Consider the following 22,216-nt stretch of genomic DNA (forward strand, 5'->3'; position numbering starts at 1 on the left):
TTATTAAATTGTATTTATGTTGTTTTATCCTATGCTTTTTTAAATTGTATTTATGTTGTTTTATCCTATGCTTTATTAAATTGTATTCATGTTGTTTTATCTTATGCTTTACTAAATTATATTCATGTTGTTTTATCTTATGCTTTATTAAATTGTATTTATGTTGTTTTAACATATGCTTTATTAAATTGTATTTATGTTGTTTTAACCTATGCTTTACTAAATTGTATTTATGTTGTTTTATCCTATGCTTTATTAAATTGTATTATGTTGTTTTATCCTATGCTTTATTAAATTGAATTTATGTTGTTTTATACTATGCTTTATTAAATTATATTTATGTTGTATTAACCTATGCTTTATTAAATTGTATTTATGTTGTTTTATACTATGCTTTATTAAATTATATTTATGTTGTATTAACCTATGCTTTATTAAATTGTATTTATGTTGTTTTATCCTATGCTTTATTAAATTGTATTTCTGTTGTATTATCCTAAGCTTTATTAAATTGTATTTATGTTGTTTTAACCTATGCTTTATTAAATTGTATTTATGTTGTTTTATCCTATGCTTTATTAAATTGCATTTATGTTTTTTTATCCTGTGCTTTATTAAATTGTATTTATACGGTTTTATCCTATGCTTTATTAAATTGTATTTATGTTGTTTTATCCTATGCTTTATTAAATTGTATTTATGTTGTTTTATCCTATGCTTTGTTAAATTGTATTTATGTTGTTTTATCCTATGCTTTATTAAATTGCATTTATGTTTTTTTATCCTGTGCTTTATTAAATTGTATTTATGTGGTTTTATCCTATGCTTTATTAAATTGTATTTATGTTGTTTTATCTTATGCTTTACTAAATTATATTCATGTTATTTTATCTTATGCTTTATTAAATTGTATTTATATTGTTTTAACATATGCTTTATTAAATTGTGTTTATGTTGTTTTGTCCTATACTTTATTAAATTGTATTTATGTTGCTTATCCTATGCTTTATTAAATTGTATTTATGTTGTTTTATCCTTTGCTTTATTAAATTGTATTTATGTTGTTTTATCCTATGCTTTATTAAATTGTATTTATGTTGTTTTAACCTATGATTTATTAAATTGTATTCATGTTGTTTTATCTTATGCTTTACTAAATTATATTCATGTTGTTTTTTCTTATGCTTTATTACATTGCATTTATGTTGTTTTAACATATGCTTTATTAAATTGTATTTATGTTGTTTTAACCTATGCTTTACTAAATTGTATTTATGTTGTTTTATCCTATGCTTTATTAAATTGAATTTATGTTGTTTTATACTATGCTTTATTAAATTGAATTTATGTTGTTTTAACCTATGCTTTATTCAATTGTATTTATGTTGTTTTATCCTATGCTTTATTAAATTGTATTTATGTTGTTTTAACCTATGCTTTATTAAATTGTATTTATGTTGTTTTATCCTATGCTTTATTAAATTGTATTTATGTTGTTTTATCCTATGCTTTGTTAAATTGTATTTATGTTGTTTTATCCTATGCTTTATTAAATTGCATTTATGTTTTTTTATCCTGTGCTTTATTAAATTGTATTTATGTGGTTTTATCCTATGCTTTATTAAATTGTATTTATGTTGTTTTAACCTATGCTTTATTAAATTGTATTCATGTTGTTTTATCTTATGCTTTACTAAATTATATTCATGTTGTTTTATCTTATGCTTTATTAAATTGTATTTATGTTGTTTTAACATATGCTTTATTAAATTGTATTTATGTTGTTTTATCCTATGCTTTATTAAATTTTATTTATGTTGTTTTATCCTGTGCTTTATTAAATTGTATTTATGTGGTTTTATCCTATGCTTTATTAAATAGTATTTATGTTGTTTTATCCTATGCTTTATTAAATTGTATTTATGTTGTTTTATCCTATGCTTTATTAAATTGTATTTATGTTGTTTTATCCTATGCTTTATTAAATTGTATTTATGTTGTTTTATCCTATGCTTTATTAAATTGTATTTATGTTGTTTTAACCTATGCTTTATTAAATTGTATTTATGTTGTTTTGTCCTATGCTTTATTAAATTGTATTTATGTTGTTTTAAGCTATGCTTTATTAAATTGTATTTATGTTGTTTTATCCTATGCTTTATTAAATTGTATTTATCTTGTTTTAACCTATGCTTTATTAAATTGTATTCATGTTGTTTTATCTTATGTTTTACTAAATTATATTCATGTTGTTTTATCTTATGCTTTATTAAATTGTATTTATGTTGTTTTAACATATGCTTTATTAAATTGTATTTATGTTGTTTTATCCTATGCTTTTTTAAATTGTATTTATGTTATTTTATCCTATGCTTTATTAAATTGTATATATGTGGTTTTATCCTATGCATTATTAAATAGTATTTATGTTGTTTTATCCTCTGCTTTATTAAATTGTATTTATGTTTTTTTATCCTATGCTTTATTAAATTGTATTTATGTTGTTTTAACCTATGCTTTATTAAATTGTATTTATGTTGTTTTAACCTATGCTTTATTAAATTGTATTTATGTTGTTTTATCCTATGCTTTATTAAATTGTATTTATGTTGTTTTAGCCTATGCTTTATTAAATTGTATTTATGTTGTTTTGACCTATGCTTTACTAAATTGTATTTATGTTGTTGTATCCTATGCTTTATTAAATTGTATTTATGTTGTTTTATCCTATGCTTTATTAAATTGAATTTATGTTGTTTTATCCTATGCTTTATTAAATGGTATTTATGTTGTTTTAACATATGCTTTATTAAATTGTATTTATGTTGTTTTATCTTATGCTTTATTAAATTGTATTTATGTTGTTTTATCCTATGCTTTATTACATTGTATTTATGTTGTTTCATCCTATGCTTTATTAAATTGTACTTATGTTGTTTTGTCCTATGCTTTATTAAATTATATTTATGTTGTATTAACCTATGCTTTATTAAATTGTATTTATGTTGTTTTATACTATGCTTTATTAAATTATATTTATGTTGTATTAACCTATGCTTTATTAAATTGTATTTATGTTGTTTTATCCTATGCTTTATTAAATTGTATTTCTGTTGTATTATCCTATGCTTTATTAAATTGTATTTATGTTGTTTTAACCTATGCTTTATTAAATTGTATTTATGTTGTTTTATCCTATGCTTTATTAAATTGCATTTATGTTTTTTTATCCTGTGCTTTATTAAATTGTATTTATACGGTTTTATCCTATGCTTTATTAAATTGTATTTATGTTGTTTTATCCTATGCTTTATTAAATTGTATTTATGTTGTTTTATCCTATGCTTTGTTAAATTGTATTTATGTTGTTTTATCCTATGCTTTATTAAATTGCATTTATGTTTTTTTATCCTGTGCTTTATTAAATTGTATTTATGTGGTTTTATCCTATGCTTTATTAAATTGTATTTATGTTGTTTTATCTTATGCTTTACTAAATTATATTCATGTTATTTTATCTTATGCTTTATTAAATTGTATTTATATTGTTTTAACATATGCTTTATTAAATTGTGTTTATGTTGTTTTGTCCTATACTTTATTAAATTGTATTTATGTTGCTTATCCTATGCTTTATTAAATTGTATTTATGTTGTTTTATCCTTTGCTTTATTAAATTGTATTTATGTTGTTTTATCCTATGCTTTATTAAATTGTATTTATGTTGTTTTAACCTATGATTTATTAAATTGTATTCATGTTGTTTTATCTTATGCTTTACTAAATTATATTCATGTTGTTTTATCTTATGCTTTATTACATTGTATTTATGTTGTTTTAACATATGCTTTATTAAATTGTATTTATGTTGTTTTAACCTATGCTTTACTAAATTGTATTTATGTTGTTTTATCCTATGCTTTATTAAATTGAATTTATGTTGTTTTATACTATGCTTTATTAAATTGAATTTATGTTGTTTTAACCTATGCTTTATTAAATTGTATTTATGTTGTTTTATCCTATGCTTTATTAAATTGTATTTATGTTGTTTTATCCTACACTTTATTAACTTGTATTTATGTTGTTTTAACCTATGCTTTATTAAATTGTATTTATGTTGTTTTGTCCTATGCTTTATTAAATTGGATTTATGTTCTTTTAACCTATGCTTTATTAAATTGTATTTATGTTGTTTTAACATATGCTTTATTAAATTGTATTTATGTTGTTTTGTCCTATACTTTATTAAATTGTATTTATGTTGTTTATCCTATGCTTTATTAAATTGTATTTATGTTGTTTTATCCTATGCTTTATTAAATTGTATTTATGTTGTTTTATCCTATGCTTTTTTAAATTGTATTTATGTTGTTTTAACCTATGCTTTATTAAATTGTATTCATGTTGTTTTATCTTATGCTTTACTAAATTATATTCATGTTGTTTTATCTTATGCTTTATTAAATTGTATTTATGTTGTTTTAACATATGCTTTATTAAATTGTATTTATGTTGTTTTAACCTATGCTTTACTAAATTGTATTTATGTTGTTTTATCCTATGCTTTATTAAATTGTATTTATGTTGTTTTATCCTATGCTTTATTAAATTGAATTTATGTTGTTTTATACTATGCTTTATTAAATTATATTTATGTTGTATTAACCTATGCTTTATTAAATTGTATTTATGTTGTTTTATACTATGCTTTATTAAATTATATTTATGTTGTATTAACCTATGCTTTATTAAATTGTATTTATGTTGTTTTATCCTATGCTTTATTAAATTGTATTTCTGTTGTATTATCCTATGCTTTATTAAATTGTATTTATGTTGTTTTAACCTATGCTTTATTAAATTGTATTTATGTTGTTTTATCCTATGCTTTATTAAATTGCATTTATGTTTTTTTATCCTGTGCTTTATTAAATTGTATTTATACGGTTTTATCCTATGCTTTATTAAATTGTATTTATGTTGTTTTATCCTATGCTTTATTAAATTGTATTTATGTTGTTTTATCCTATGCTTTGTTAAATTGTATTTATGTTGTTTTATCCTATGCTTTATTAAATTGCATTTATGTTTTTTTATCCTGTGCTTTATTAAATTGTATTTATGTGGTTTTATCCTATGCTTTATTAAATTGTATTTATGTTGTTTTATCTTATGCTTTACTAAATTATATTCATGTTATTTTATCTTATGCTTTATTAAATTGTATTTATATTGTTTTAACATATGCTTTATTAAATTGTGTTTATGTTGTTTTGTCCTATACTTTATTAAATTGTATTTATGTTGCTTATCCTATGCTTTATTAAATTGTATTTATGTTGTTTTATCCTTTGCTTTATTAAATTGTATTTATGTTGTTTTATCCTATGCTTTATTAAATTGTATTTATGTTGTTTTAACCTATGATTTATTAAATTGTATTCATGTTGTTTTATCTTATGCTTTACTAAATTATATTCATGTTGTTTTTTCTTATGCTTTATTACATTGCATTTATGTTGTTTTAACATATGCTTTATTAAATTGTATTTATGTTGTTTTAACCTATGCTTTACTAAATTGTATTTATGTTGTTTTATCCTATGCTTTATTAAATTGAATTTATGTTGTTTTATACTATGCTTTATTAAATTGAATTTATGTTGTTTTAACCTATGCTTTATTCAATTGTATTTATGTTGTTTTATCCTATGCTTTATTAAATTGTATTTATGTTGTTTTAACCTATGCTTTATTAAATTGTATTTATGTTGTTTTATCCTATGCTTTATTAAATTGTATTTATGTTGTTTTATCCTATGCTTTGTTAAATTGTATTTATGTTGTTTTATCCTATGCTTTATTAAATTGCATTTATGTTTTTTTATCCTGTGCTTTATTAAATTGTATTTATGTGGTTTTATCCTATGCTTTATTAAATTGTATTTATGTTGTTTTAACCTATGCTTTATTAAATTGTATTCATGTTGTTTTATCTTATGCTTTACTAAATTATATTCATGTTGTTTTATCTTATGCTTTATTAAATTGTATTTATGTTGTTTTAACATATGCTTTATTAAATTGTATTTATGTTGTTTTATCCTATGCTTTATTAAATTGTATTTATGTTGTTTTATCCTGTGCTTTATTAAATTGTATTTATGTGGTTTTATCCTATGCTTTATTAAATAGTATTTATGTTGTTTTATCCTATGCTTTATTAAATTGTATTTATGTTGTTTTATCCTATGCTTTATTAAATTGTATTTATGTTGTTTTATCCTATGCTTTATTAAATTGTATTTATGTTGTTTTATCCTATGCTTTATTAAATTGTATTTATGTTGTTTTAACCTATGCTTTATTAAATTGTATTTATGTTGTTTTGTCCTATGCTTTATTAAATTGTATTTATGTTGTTTTAAGCTATGCTTTATTAAATTGTATTTATGTTGTTTTATCCTATGCTTTATTAAATTGTATTTATCTTGTTTTAACCTATGCTTTATTAAATTGTATTCATGTTGTTTTATCTTATGTTTTACTAAATTATATTCATGTTGTTTTATCTTATGCTTTATTAAATTGTATTTATGTTGTTTTAGCCTATGCTTTATTAAATTGTATTTATGTTGTTTTGACCTATGCTTTACTAAATTGTATTTATGTTGTTGTATCCTATGCTTTATTAAATTGTATTTATGTTGTTTTATCCTATGCTTTATTAAATTGAATTTATGTTGTTTTATCCTATGCTTTATTAAATGTTATTTATGTTGTTTTAACATATGCTTTATTAAATTGTATTTATGTTGTTTTATCTTATGCTTTATTAAATTGTATTTATGTTGTTTTATCCTATGCTTTATTACATTGTATTTATGTTGTTTCATCCTATGCTTTATTAAATTGTACTTATGTTGTTTTGTCCTATGCTTTATTAAATTGTATTTATGTTGTTTTATCCTATGCTTTATTACATTGTATTTATGTTGTTTCATCCTATGCTTTATTAAATTGTATTTATGTTGTTTTAAACTATGCTTTATTAAATTGTATTTATGTTGTTTTGTCCTATGCTTTATTAAATTGTATTTCTGTGGTTTTATCCTATGCTTTATTAAATTGTATTTATGTTGTTTTGTCCTATGCTTTATTAAATTGTATTTATGTTGTTTTATCCTATGCTTTATTAAATTGTATTTCTGTGGTTTTATCCTATGCTTTATTAAATTGTATTTATGTTGTTTTAAACTATGCTTTATTAAATTGTATTTATGTTGTTTTGTCCTATGCTTTATTAAATTGTATTTATGTTTTTTTAACCTATGCTTTATTAAATTTTATTTATATTGTTTTATCCTATGCTTTATTAAATCGTATTTATGTGGTTTTATCCTATGCTTTATTAAAAAGTATATGTGTTGTTTTATCCTATGCTTTATTAAATTGTATTTATGTTGTTTTATCCTATGCTTTATTAAATTGTATTTATGTTCTTTTAACCTATGCTTTATTAAATTTTATTTATGTTGTTTTATCCTATGCTTTATTAAATTGTATTTATGTTGTTTTATCCTATGCTTTATTAAATTGTATTTATGTTGTTTTAACCTATGCTTTATTAAATTGTATTCATGTTGTTTTATCTTATGCTTTATTAAATTGTATTTATGTTGTTTTAACCTATGCTTTATTAAATTGTATTTATGTTGTTTTATCCTATGCTTTATTTAATTGTATTTATGTTGTTTTAACGTATGCTTTATTAAATTGTATTTATGTTGTTTTATCCTATGCTTTATTAAATTGTATTTATGTTGTTTTATCCTATGCTTTATTAAATTGTATTTATGTTGTTTTATCCTATGCTTTATTAAATTGTATTTATGTTGTTTTATCCTGTGCTTTATTAAATTGTATTTATGTGGTTTTATCCTATGCTTTATTAAAAAGTATTTATGTTGTTTTATCCTATGCTTTATTAAATTGTATTTATGTTGTTTTATCCTATGCTTTATTAAATTGTATTTATGTTGTTTTATCCTATGCTTTATTAAATTGTATTTATGTGTTGTTTTATCCTGTGCTTTATTAAATTGTATTTATGTGGTTTTATCCTATGCTTTATTAAAAAGTATTTATGTTGTTTTATCCTATGCTTTATTAAATTGTATTTATGTTGTTTTATCCTATGCTTTATTAAATTGTATTTATGTTGTTTTAACCTATGCTTTATTAAATTTTATTTATGTTGTTTTATCCTATGCTTTATTAAATTGTATTTATGTTGTTTTATCCTATGCTTTATTAAATTGTATTTATGTTGTTTTAACCTAAGCTTTATTAAATTGTATTTATGTTGTTTTAATCTATGCTTTATTAAATTGTATTTATGTTGTTTTAACCTATGCTTTATTAAATTGTATTCATGTTGTTTTATCTTATGCTTTATTAAATTGTATTCATGTTGTTTTATCCTATGCTTTATTAAATTGTATTTATGTTGTTTTATCCTATGCTTTATTAAATTGAATTTATGTTGTTTTATCCTATGCTTTATTAAATTGAATTTATGTTGTTTTATCCTATGCTTTATTAAATTGTATTTAATTTGTTTTATCCTATGCTTTATTAAATTGTATTTAATTTGTTTTATCCTATGCTTTATTAAATTGTATTTATGTTGTTTTATCCTATGCTTTATTAAATTGTATTTATGTTGTTTTATCCTATGCTTTATTATATTTTATTTATGTTGTTTTATCCTATGCTTTATTAAATTGTATTTATGTTGTTTTATCCTATGCTTTATTAAATTGCATTTATGTTGTTTTAACCTATGCTTTATTAAATTGTATTTATGTTGTTTTATCCTATGCTTTATTAAATTGTATTTATGTTGTTTTATCCTATGCTTTATTAAATTGTATTTATGTTGTTTTATCCTATGCTTTATTAAATTGTATTTATGTTGTTTTATCCTATGCTTTATTAAATTGTATTTATGTTGTTTTAACCTATGATTTATTAAATTGCATTCATGTTGTTTTATCTTATGCTTTACTAAATTATATTCATGTTGTTTTATCTTATGCTTTATTAAATTGTATTTATGTTGTTTTATCCTACGCTTTATTAACTTGTATTTATGTTGTTTTAACCTATGCTTTATTAAATTGTATTAATCTTGTTTTGTCCTATGCTTTATTAAATTGTATTTATGTTGTTTTATCCTATGCTTTATTAAATTGTATTTATGTTGTTTTATCCTATGCTTTATTAAATTGTATTTATGTTGTTTTAACATATGCTTTATTAAATTGTATGTATGTTGTTTTATCCTATGCTTTATTAAATTGTATTTATGTTGTTTTATCCTATGCTTTATTAAATTTTATTTATGTTGTTTTATCCTATGCTTTATTAAACTGTATTTATGTTGTTTTATCCTATGCTTTATTAAATTTTATTTATGTTGTTTTATCCTATGCTTTATTAAATTTTATTTATGTTGTTTTATCCTGTGCTTTTTTAAATTGTATTTATGTTGTTTTATCCTATGCTTTATTAAATTGAATTTATGTTGTTTTATCCTATGTTTTAATAAATTGTATTTATGTTGTTTTATCCTAAGCTTTATTAAATTGTATTTATGTTGTTTTATCCTAGGCTTTATTAAATTGTATTTATGTTGTTTTAACCTATGCTTTATTAAATTGTATTCATGTTGTTTTATCTTATGCTTTACTAAATTATATTCATGTTGTTTTATCTTATGCTTTAATAAATTGTATTTATGTTGTTTTAACATATGCTTTATTAAATTGTATTTATGTTGTTTTGTTATGTACTTTATTAAATTGTATTTATGTTGCTTATCCTATGCTTTATTAAATTGTATTTATGTTGTTTTATCCTATGCTTTATTAAATTGTATTTATGTTGTTTTATCCTATGCTTTATTAATTTGTATTTATGTTGTTTTAACCTATGATTTATTAAATTGCATTCATGTTGTTTTATCTTATGCTTTACTAAATTATATTCATGTTGTTTTATCTTATGCTTTATTAAATTGTATTTATGTTGTTTTAACATATGCTTTATTAAATTGTATTTATGTTGTTTTAACCTATGCTTTACTAATTTGTATTTATGTTGTTTTATCCTATGCTTTATTAAATTGAATTTATGTTGTTTTATACTATGCTTTATTAAATTGTATTTATGTTGTTTTAACCTATGCTTTATTAAATTGTATTTATGTTGCTTATCCTATGCTTTATTAAATTGTATTTATGTTGTTTTATCCTATGCTTTATTAAATTGTATTTATGTTGTTTTATCCTATGCTTTATTAATTTGTATTTATGTTGTTTTAACCTATGATTTATTAAATTGCATTCATGTTGTTTTATCTTATGCTTTACTAAATTATATTCATGTTGTTTTATCTTATGCTTTATTAAATTGTATTTATGTTGTTTTAACATATGCTTTATTAAATTGTATTTATGTTGTTTTAACCTATGCTTTACTAATTTGTATTTATGTTGTTTTATCCTATGCTTTATTAAATTGAATTTATGTTGTTTTATACTATGCTTTATTAAATTGTATTTATGTTGTTTTAACCTATGCTTTATTAAATTGTATTTATGTTGTTTTATCCTATGCTTTATTAAATTGTATTTATGTTGTTTTAACCTATGCTTTATTAAATTGTATTTATGTTGTTTTATCCTATGCTTTATTAAATTGTATTTATGTTGTTTTATCCTATGCTTTATTAAATTGTATTTATGTTGTTTCATCCTATGCTTTATTAAATTTTATTTATGTTGTTTTATCCTATGCTTTATTAAATTGTATTTATGTTGTTTTATCCTATGCTTTATTAAATTTTATTTATGTTGTTTTATCCTATGCTTTATTAAATTTTATTTATGTTGTTTTATCCTGTGCTTTTTTAAATTGTATTTATGTTGTTTTATCCTATGCTTTATTAAATTTAATTTATGTTGTTTTATCCTATGCTTTATTAAATTGTATTTATGTTGTTTTGTCCTATGCTTTATTAAATTGTATTTATGTTGTTTTATCCTATGCTTTAATAAATTGTATTTATGTTGTTTTATCCTAAGCTTTATTAAATTGTATTTATGTTGTTTTATCCTAGGCTTTATTAAATTGTATTTATATTGTTTTATCCTATGCTTTATTAAATTGTATTTATGTTGTTTTATCCTACGCTTTATTAACTTGTATTTATGTTGTTTTAACCTATGCTTTATTAAATTGTATTTATGTTGTTTTGTCCTATGCTTTATTAAATTGGATTTATGTTGTTTTAACCTATGCTTTATTAAATTGTATTTATGTTGTTTTATCCTATGCTTTATTAAATTGTATTTATGTTGTTTTATCCTATGCTTTATTAAATTGTATTTATGTTGTTTTAACATATGCTTTATTAAATTGTGTTTATGTTGTTTTGTCCTATACTTTATTAAATTGTATTTATGTTGCTTATCCTATGCTTTATTAAATTGTATTTATGTTGTTTTATCCTATGCTTTATTAAATTGTATTTATGTTGTTTTATCCTATGCTTTATTAAATTGTATTTATGTTGTTTTGTCATATGCTTTATTAAATTGTATTTATGTTGTTTTATCCTATGCTTTAATAAATTGTATTTATGTTGTTTTATCCTAAGCTTTATTAAATTGTATTTATGTTGTTTTATCCTAGGCTTTATTAAATTGTATTTATATTGTTTTATCCTATGCTTTATTAAATTGTATTTATGTTGTTTTATCCTACGCTTTATTAACTTGTATTTATGTTGTTTTAACCTATGCTTTATTAAATTGTATTAATCTTGTTTTGTCCTATGCTTTATTAAATTAGATTTATGTTGTTTTAACCTATGCTTTATTAAATTGTATTTATGTTGTTTTTTCCTATGCTTTATTAAATTGTATTTATGTTGTTTTATCCTATGCTTTATTAAATTGTATTTATGTTGTTTTATCCTATGCTTTATTAAATTGTATTTATGTTGCTTTAACATATGCTTTATTAAATTGTATTTATGTTGTTTTATCCTATGCTTTATTAAATTGTATTTATGTTGTTTTATCCTATGCTTTATTAAATTTTATTTATGTTGTTTTATCCTATGCTTTATTAAACTGTATTTATGTTGTTTTATCCTATGCTTTATTAAATTTTATTTATGTTGTTTTATCCTATGCTTTATTAAATTTTATTTATGTTGTTTTATCCTGTGCTTTTTTAAATTGTATTTATGTTGTTTTATCCTATGCTTTATTAAATTGAATTCATGTTGTTTTATCCTATGCTTTATTAAATTTTATTTATGTTGTTTTATCCTATGCTTTATTAAACTGTATTTATGTTGTTTCATCCTATGCTTTATTAAATTTTATTTATGTTGTTTTATCCTATGCTTTATTAAATTTTATTTATGTTGTTTTATCCTGTGCTTTTTTAAATTGTATTTATGTTGTTTTATCCTATGCTTTATTAAATTGAATTTATGTTGTTTTATCCTATGTTTTAATAAATTGTATTTATGTTGTTTTATCCTAAGCTTTATTAAATTGTATTTATGTTGTTTTATCCTAGGCTTTATTAAATTGTATTTATGTTGTTTTATCCTATGCTTTATTAAATTGTATTTATGTTGTTTTATCCTACGCTTTAGTAACTTGTATTTATGTTGTTTTGTCCTATACTTTATTAAATTGTATTTATGTTGTTTTAACCTATGCTTTATTAAATTGTATTTATGTTGTTTTGTCCTATACTTTATTAAATTGTATTTATGTTGTTTTAACATATGCTTTATTAAATTGTATTTATGTTGTTTTATCCTATGCTTTATTAAATTGTATTTATGTTGTTTTAACATATGCTTTATTAAATTGTATTTATGTTGTTTTGTCCTATACTTTATTAAATTGTATTTATGTTGTTTATCCTATGCTTTATTAAATTGTATTTATGTTGTTTTATCCTATGCTTTATTAAATTGAATTTATGTTGTTTTATACTATGCTTTATTAAATTATATTTATGTTGTATTAACTTATGCTTTATTAAATTGTATTTATGTTGTTTTAACCTATGCTTTATTAAATCATATTTATGTTGTTTTATCCTATGCTTTATTAAATTGCATTTATGTTTTTTTATCCTGTGCTTTATTAAATTGTATTTATACGGTTTTATCCTATGCTTTATTAAATTGTATTTATGTTGTTTTAACCTATGCTTTATTAAATTGTATTCATGTTGTTTTATCTTATACTTTACTAAATTATATTCATGTTGTTTTATCTTATGCTTTATTAAATTGTATTTATGTTGTTTTAATATATGCTTTATTAAATTGTATTTATGTTGTTTTATCATATGCTTTATTAAATTGTATTTATGCTGTTTTATCCTGTGCTTTATTAAATTGTATTTATGTTGTTTTATCCTATGCTTTATTAAATTGTATTTATGTTGTTTTATCCTATGCTTTATTAAATTGTATTTATGTTGTTTTAACCTATGCTTTATTAAATTGTATTTATGTTGTTTTGTCCTATGCTTTATTAAATTGTATTTATGTTGTTTTTACCTATGCTTTATTAAATTGTATTTATGTTGTTTTAAAATATGCTTTATTAAATTGTATTTATGTTGTTTTATCCTATGCTTTATTAAATTGTATTTATGTTGTTTTATCCTATGCTTTATTAAATTGTATTTATGTTGTTTTATCCTATGCTTTATTAAATTTTATTTATGTTGTTTTATCCTATGCTTTATTAAATTTTATTTATGTTGTTTTATCCTATGCTTTATTAAATTTTATTTATGTTGTTTTATCCTGTGCTTTTTTAAATTGTATTTATGTTGTTTTATCCTATGCTTTATTAAATTGAATTTATGTTGTTTTATCCTATGTTTTAATAAATTGTATTTATGTTGTTTTATCCTAAGCTTTATTAAATTGTATTTATGTTGTTTTATCCTAGGCTTTATTAAATTGTATTTATGTTGTTTTATCCTAGGCTTTATTAAATTGTATTTATGTTGTTTTATCCTACGCTTTAGTAACTTGTATTTATGTTGTTTTGTCCTATACTTTATTAAATTGTATTTATGTTGTTTTAACCTATGCTTTATTAAATTGTATTTATGTTGTTTTGTCCTATACTTTATTAAATTGTATTTTGTTGTTTTAACATATGCTTTATTAAATTGTATTTATGTTGTTTTATCCTATGCTTTATTAAATTGTATTTATGTTGTTTTAACATATGCTTTATTAAATTGTATTTATGTTGTTTTGTCCTATACTTTATTAAATTGTATTTATGGTGTTTATCCTATGCTTTATTAAATTGTATTTATGTTGTTTTAACCTATGCTTTATTAAATTGTATTTATGTTGTTTTGTCCTATACTTTATTAAATTGTATTTATGTTGTTTATCCTATGCTTTATTAAATTGTATTTATGTTGTTTTATCCTATGCTTTATTAAATTGTATTTATGTTGTTTTATCCTATGCTTTATTAAATTGTATTCATGTTGTTTTATCTTATGCTTTACTAAATTATATTCATGTTGTTTTATCTTATGCTTTATTAAATTGTATTTATGTTGTTTTAACATATGCTTTATTAAATTGTATTTATGTTGTTTTAACCTATGCTTTACTAAATTGTATTTATGTTGTTTTATCCTATGCTTTATTAAATTGTATTTATGTTGTTTTATCCTATGCTTTATTAAATTGAATTTATGTTGTTTTATACTATGCTTTATTAAATTATATTTATGTTGTATTAACTTATGCTTTATTAAATTGTATTTATGTTGTTTTAACCTATGCTTTATGAAATCATATTTATGTTGTTTTATCCTATGCTTTATTAAATTGCATTTATGTTTTTTTTATCCTGTGCTTTATTAAATTGTATTTATACGGTTTTATCCTATGCTTTATTAAATTGTATTTATGTTGTTTTAACCTATGCTTTATTAAATTGTATTCATGTTGTTTTATCTTATACTTTACTAAATTATATTCATGTTGTTTTATCTTATGCTTTATTAAATTGTATTTATGTTGTTTTAATATATGCTTTATTAAATTGTATTTATGTTGTTTTATCATATGCTTTATTAAATTGTATTTATGTTGTTTTATCCTGTGCTTTATTAAATTGTATTTATGTTGTTTTATCCTATGCTTTATTAAATTGTATTTATGTTGTTTTATCCTATGCTTTATTAAATTGTATTTATGTTGTTTTAACCTATGCTTTATTAAATTGTATTTATGTTGTTTTGTCCTATGCTTTATTAAATTGTATTTATGTTGTTTTTACCTATGCTTTATTAAATTGTATTTATGTTGTTTTAAAATATGCTTTATTAAATTGTATTTATGTTGTTTTATCCTATGCTTTATTAAATTGTATTTATGTTGTTTTATCCTATGCTTTATTAAATTGTATTTATGTTGTTTTATCCTATGCTTTATTAAATTTTATTTATGTTGTTTTATCCTATGCTTTATTAAATTTTATTTATGTTATTTTATCCTATGCTTTATTAAATTGTATTTATGTTGTTTTATCCTATGCTTTATTAAATTGTATTTATGTTGTTTTAACCTATGCTTTATTAAATTGTATTTATGTTGTATTAACCTATGCTTTATTAAATTGTATTTATGTTGTTTTATCCTATGCTTTATTAAATTGTATTTATGTTGTTTTAGCCTATGCTTTATTAAATTGTATTTATGTTGTTTTGAACTATGCTTTACTAAATTGTGTTTATGTTGTTGTATCCTATGCTTTATTAAATTGTATTTATGTTGTTTTATCCTATGCTTTATTAAATTGAATTTATGTTGTTTTATCCTATGCTTTATTAAATGGTATTTATGTTGTTTTAACATATGCTTTATTAAATTGTATTTATGTTGTTTTATCTTATGCTTTATTAAATTGTATTTATGTTGTTTTATCCTATGCTTTATTACATTGTATTTATGTTGTTTCATCCTATGCTTTATTAAATTGTATTTATGTTGTTTTGTCCTATGCTTTATTAAATTGTATTTATGTTGTTTTATCCTATGCTTTAATAAATTGTATTTATGTTGTTTTATCCTAAGCTTTATTAAATTGTATTTATGTTGTTTTATCCTAGGCTTTATTAAATTGTATTTATATTGTTTTATCCTATGCTTTATTAAATTGTATTTATGTTGTTTTATCCTACGCTTTATTAACTTGTATTTATGTTGTTTTAACCTATGCTTTATTAAATTGTATTTATGTTGTTTTTTCCTATGCTTTATTAAATTGGATTTATGTTGTTTTAACCTATGCTTTATTAAATTGTATTTATGTTGTTTTATCCTATGCTTTATTAAATTGTATTTATGTTGTTTTATCCTATGCTTTATTAAATTGTATTTATGTTGTTTTATCCTATGCTTTATTAAATTGTATTTATGTTGTTTTAACCTATGCTTTATTAAATTGTATTCATGTTGTTTTATCTTATGCTTTACTAAATTATATTCATGTTATTTTATCTTATGCTTTATTAAATTGTATTTATGTTGTTTTAACATATGCTTTATTAAATTGTGTTTATGTTGTTTTGTCCTATACTTTATTAAATTGTATTTATGTTGCTTATCCTATGCTTTATTAAATTGTATTTATGTTGTTTTATCCTTTGCTTTATTAAATTGTATTTATGTTGTTTTATCCTATGCTTTATTAAATTGTATTTATGTTGTTTTAACCTATGATTTATTAAATTGTATTCATGTTGTTTTATCTTATGCTTTACTAAATTATATTCATGTTGTTTTATCTTATGCTTTATTACATTGTATTTATGTTGTTTTAACATATGCTTTAATAAATTGTATTTATGTTGTTTTAACCTATGCTTTACTAAATTGTATTTATGTTGTTTTATCCTATGCTTTATTAAATTGAATTTATGTTGTTTTCTACTATGCTTTATTAAATTGAATTTATGTTGTTTTAACCTATGCTTTATTAAATTGTATTTATGTTGTTTTAGCCTATGCTTTATTAAATTGTATTTATGTTATTTTGACCTATGCTTTACTAAATTGTATTAATGTTGTTGTATCCTATGCTTTATTAAATTGTATTTATGATGTTTTATCCTATGCTTTATTAAATTGAATTTATGTTGTTTTATCCTATGCTTTATTAAATGGTATTTAGTTGTTTTATCATATGCTTTATTAAATTGTATTTATGTTGTTTTATCTTATGCTTTTTTAAATTGTATTTATGTTGTTTTATCCTATGCTTTATTACATTGTATTTATGTTGTTTCATCCTATGCTTTATTAAATTGTATTTATGTTGTTTTATCCTATGCTTTATTAAATTGTATTTATGTTGTTTTATCCTATGCTTTAATAAATTGTATTTATGTTGTTTTATCCTAAGCTTTATTAAATTGTATTTATGTTGTTTTATTCTAGGCTTTATTAAATTGTATTTATATTGTTTTATCCTATGCTTTATTAAATTGGATTTATGTTGTTTTAACCTATGCTTTATTAAATTGTATTTATGTTGTTTTATCCTATGCTTTATTAAATTGTATTTATGTTGTTTTATCCTATGCTTTATTAAATTTTATTTATGCTGTTTTATCCTATGCTTAATTAAATTGTATTTATGTTGTTTTATCCTATGCTTTATTAAATTTTATTTATGTTGTTTTATCCTATGCTTTATTAAATTGTATTTATGTTGTTTTATCCTATGCTTTATTAAATTGTATTTATGTTGTTTTATCCTATGCTTTATTAAATTGTATTTATGTTGTTTTATCCTATGCTTTATTAAATTGTATTTATGTTGTTTTAACCTATGCTTTATTAAATTGTATTCATGTTGTTTTATCTTATGCTTTACTAAATTATATTCATGTTGTTTTATCTTATGCTTTATTAAATTGTATTTATGTTGCTTATCCTATGCTTTATTAAATTGTATTTATGTTGTTTTATCCTATGCTTTATTAAATTGTATTTATGTTGTTTTATCCTATGCTTTATTAAATTGTATTTATGTTGTTTTAACCTATGATTTATTAAATTGCATTCATGTTGTTTTATCTTATGCTTTACTAAATTATATTCATTCTGTTTTATCTTATGCTTTATTAAATTGTATTTATGTTGTTTTAACATATGCTTTATTAAATTGTATTTATGTTGTTTTAACCTATGCTTTACTAAATTGTATTTATGTTGTTTTATCCTGTGCTTTTTTAAATTGTATTTATGTTGTTTTATCCTATGCTTTATTAAATTTAATTTATGTTGTTTTATCCTATGCTTTATTAAATTGTATTTATGTTGTTTTATCCTATGCTTTAATAAATTGTATTTATGTTGTTTTATCCTAAGCTTTATTAAATTGTATTTATGTTGTTTTATCCTAAGCTTTATTAAATTGTATTTATGTTGTTTTATCCTATGCTTTATTAAATTGTATTTATGTTGTTTTAACCTATGATTTATTAAATTGTATTCATGTTGTTTTATCTTATGCTTTACTAAATTATATTCATGTTGTTTTATCTTATGCTTTATTACATTGTATTTATGTTGTTTTAACATATGCTTTATTAAATTGTATTTATGTTGTTTTAACCTATGCTTTACTAAATTGTATTTATGTTGTTTTATCCTATGCTTTATTAAATTGAATTTATGTTGTTTTCTACTATGCTTTATTAAATTGAATTTATGTTGTTTTAACCTATGCTTTATTAAATTGTATTTATGTTGTTTTAGCCTATGCTTTATTAAATTGTATTTATGTTATTTTGACCTATGCTTTACTAAATTGTATTTATGTTGTTGTATCCTATGCTTTATTAAATTGTATTTATGATGTTTTATCCTATGCTTTATTAAATTGAATTTATGTTGTTTTATCCTATGCTTTATTAAATGGTATTTAGTTGTTTTATCATATGCTTTATTAAATTGTATTTATGTTGTTTTATCTTATGCTTTTTTAAATTGTATTTATGTTGTTTTATCCTATGCTTTATTACATTGTATTTATGTTGTTTCATCCTATGCTTTATTAAATTGTATTTATGTTGTTTTATCCTATGCTTTATTAAATTGTATTTATGTTGTTTTATCCTATGCTTTAATAAATTGTATTTATGTTGTTTTATCCTAAGCTTTATTAAATTGTATTTATGTTGTTTTATTCTAGGCTTTATTAAATTGTATTTATATTGTTTTCTCCTATGCTTTATTAAATTGGATTTATGTTGTTTTAACCTATGCTTTATTAAATTGTATTTATGTTGTTTTATCCTATGCTTTATTAAATTGTATTTATGTTGTTTTATCCTATGCTTTATTAAATTTTATTTATGCTGTTTTATCCTATGCTTAATTAAATTGTATTTATGTTGTTTTATCCTATGCTTTATTAAATTTTATTTATGTTGTTTTATCCTATGCTTTATTAAATTGTATTTATGTTGTTTTATCCTATGCTTTATTAAATTGTATTTATGTTGTTTTATCCTATGCTTTATTAAATTGTATTTATGTTGTTTTATCCTATGCTTTATTAAATTGTATTTATGTTGTTTTAACCTATGCTTTATTAAATTGTATTCATGTTGTTTTATCTTATGCTTTACTAAATTATATTCATGTTGTTTTATCTTATGCTTTATTAAATTGTATTTATGTTGCTTATCCTATGCTTTATTAAATTGTATTTATGTTGTTTTATCCTATGCTTTATTAAATTGTATTTATGTTGTTTTATCCTATGCTTTATTAAATTGTATTTATGTTGTTTTAACCTATGATTTATTAAATTGCATTCATGTTGTTTTATCTTATGCTTTACTAAATTATATTCATGCTGTTTTATCTTATGCTTTATTAAATTGTATTTATGTTGTTTTAACATATGCTTTATTAAATTGTATTTATGTTGTTTTAACCTATGCTTTACTAAATTGTATTTATGTTGTTTTATCCTGTGCTTTTTTAAATTGTATTTATGTTGTTTTATCCTATGCTTTATTAAATTTAATTTATGTTGTTTTATCCTATGCTTTATTAAATTGTATTTATGTTGTTTTATCCTATGCTTTAATAAATTGTATTTATGTTGTTTTATCCTAAACTTTATTAAATTGTATTTATGTTGTTTTATCCTAGGCTTTATTAAATTGTATTTATATTGTTTTATCCTATGCTTTATTAAATTGTATTTATGTTGTTTTATCCTACGCTTTATTAAATTGTATTTATGTTGGTTTAACCTATGCTTTATTAAATTGTATTTATGTTGTTTTGTCCTATGCTTTATTAAATTGGATTTATGTTGTTTTAACCTATGCTTTATTAAATTGTATTTATGTTGTTTTATCCTATGCTTTATTAAATTGTATTTATGTTGTTTTATCCTATGCTTTATTAAATTGTATTTATGTTGTTTTAACATATGCTTTATTAAATTGTGTTTATGTTGTTTTGTCCTATACTTTATTAAATTGTATTTATGTTGCTTATCCTATGCTTTATTAAATTCTATTTATGTTGTTTTATCCTATGCTTTATTAAATTTAATTTATGTTGTTTTATCCTATGCTTTATTAAATTGTATTTATGTTGTTTTGTCCTATGCTTTATTAAATTGTATTTATGTTGTTTTATCCTATGCTTTAATAAATTGTATTTATGTTGTTTTATCCTAAGCTTTATTAAATTGTATTTATGTTGTTTTATCCTAGGCTTTATTAAATTGTATTTATATTGTTTTATCCTATGCTTTATTAAATTGTATTTATGTTGTTTTATCCTACGCTTTATTAACTTGTATTTATGTTGTTTTAACCTATGCTTTATTAAATTGTATTTATGTTTTTTTTCCTATGCTTTATTAAATTGTATTTATGTTGTTTTAACCTATGCTTTATTAAATTGTATTTATGTTGTTTTATCCTATGCTTTATTAAATTGTATTTATGTTGTTTTATCCTATGCTTTATTAAATTGTATTTATGTTGTTTTAACATATGCTTTATTAAATTGTGTTTATGTTGTTTTGTCCTATACTTTATTAAATTGTATTTATGTTGCTTATCCTATGCTTTATTAAATTCTATTTATGTTGTTTTATCCTATGCTTTATTAAATTGTATTTATGTTGTTTTATCCTACGCTTTATTAACTTGTATTTATGTTGTTTTAACCTATGCTTTATTAAATTGTATTAATCTTGTTTTGTCCTATGCTTTATTAAATTAGATTTATGTTGTTTTATCCTAGGCTTTATTAAATTGTATTTATATTGTTTTATCCTATGCTTTATTAAATTGTATTTATGTTGTTTTATCCTACGCTTTATTAACTTGTATTTATGTTGTTTTAACCTATGCTTTATTAAATTGTATTAATCTTGTTTTGTCCTATGCTTTATTAAATTAGATTTATGTTGTTTTAACCTATGCTTTATTAAATTGTTTTTATGTTGTTTTTTCCTATGCTTTATTAAATTGTATTTATGTTGTTTTATCCTATGCTTTATTAAATTGTATTTATGTTGTTTTATCCTATGCTTTATTAAATTGTATTTATGTTGCTTTAACATATGCTTTATTAAATTGTATTTATGTTGTTTTATCCTATGCTTTATTAAATTGTATTTATGTTGTTTTATCCTATGCTTTATTAAATTTTATTTATGTTGTTTTATCCTATGCTTTATTAAACTGTATTTATGTTGTTTTATCCTATGCTTTATTAAATTTAATTTATGTTGTTTTATCCTATGCTTTATTAAATTTTATTTATGTTGTTTTATCCTGTGCTTTTTTAAATTGTATTTATGTTGTTTTATCCTATGCTTTATTAAATTGAATTTATGTTGTTTTATCCTATGTTTTAATAAATTGTATTTATGTTTTTTTATCCTAAGGTTTATTAAATTGTATTTATGTTGTTTTATCCTAGGCTTTATTAAATTGTATTTATGCTGTTTTAACCTATGCTTTATTAAATTGTATTCATGTTGTTTTATCTTATTTTACTAAATTATATTCATGTTGT

Source organism: Phyllobates terribilis, unplaced genomic scaffold, assembly GCF_046119375.1.
Source record: "Phyllobates terribilis strain yellow unplaced genomic scaffold, ASM4611937v1 Scaffold_118__1_contigs__length_5260490, whole genome shotgun sequence".
Classification (NCBI taxonomy): domain Eukaryota; kingdom Metazoa; phylum Chordata; class Amphibia; order Anura; family Dendrobatidae; genus Phyllobates; species Phyllobates terribilis.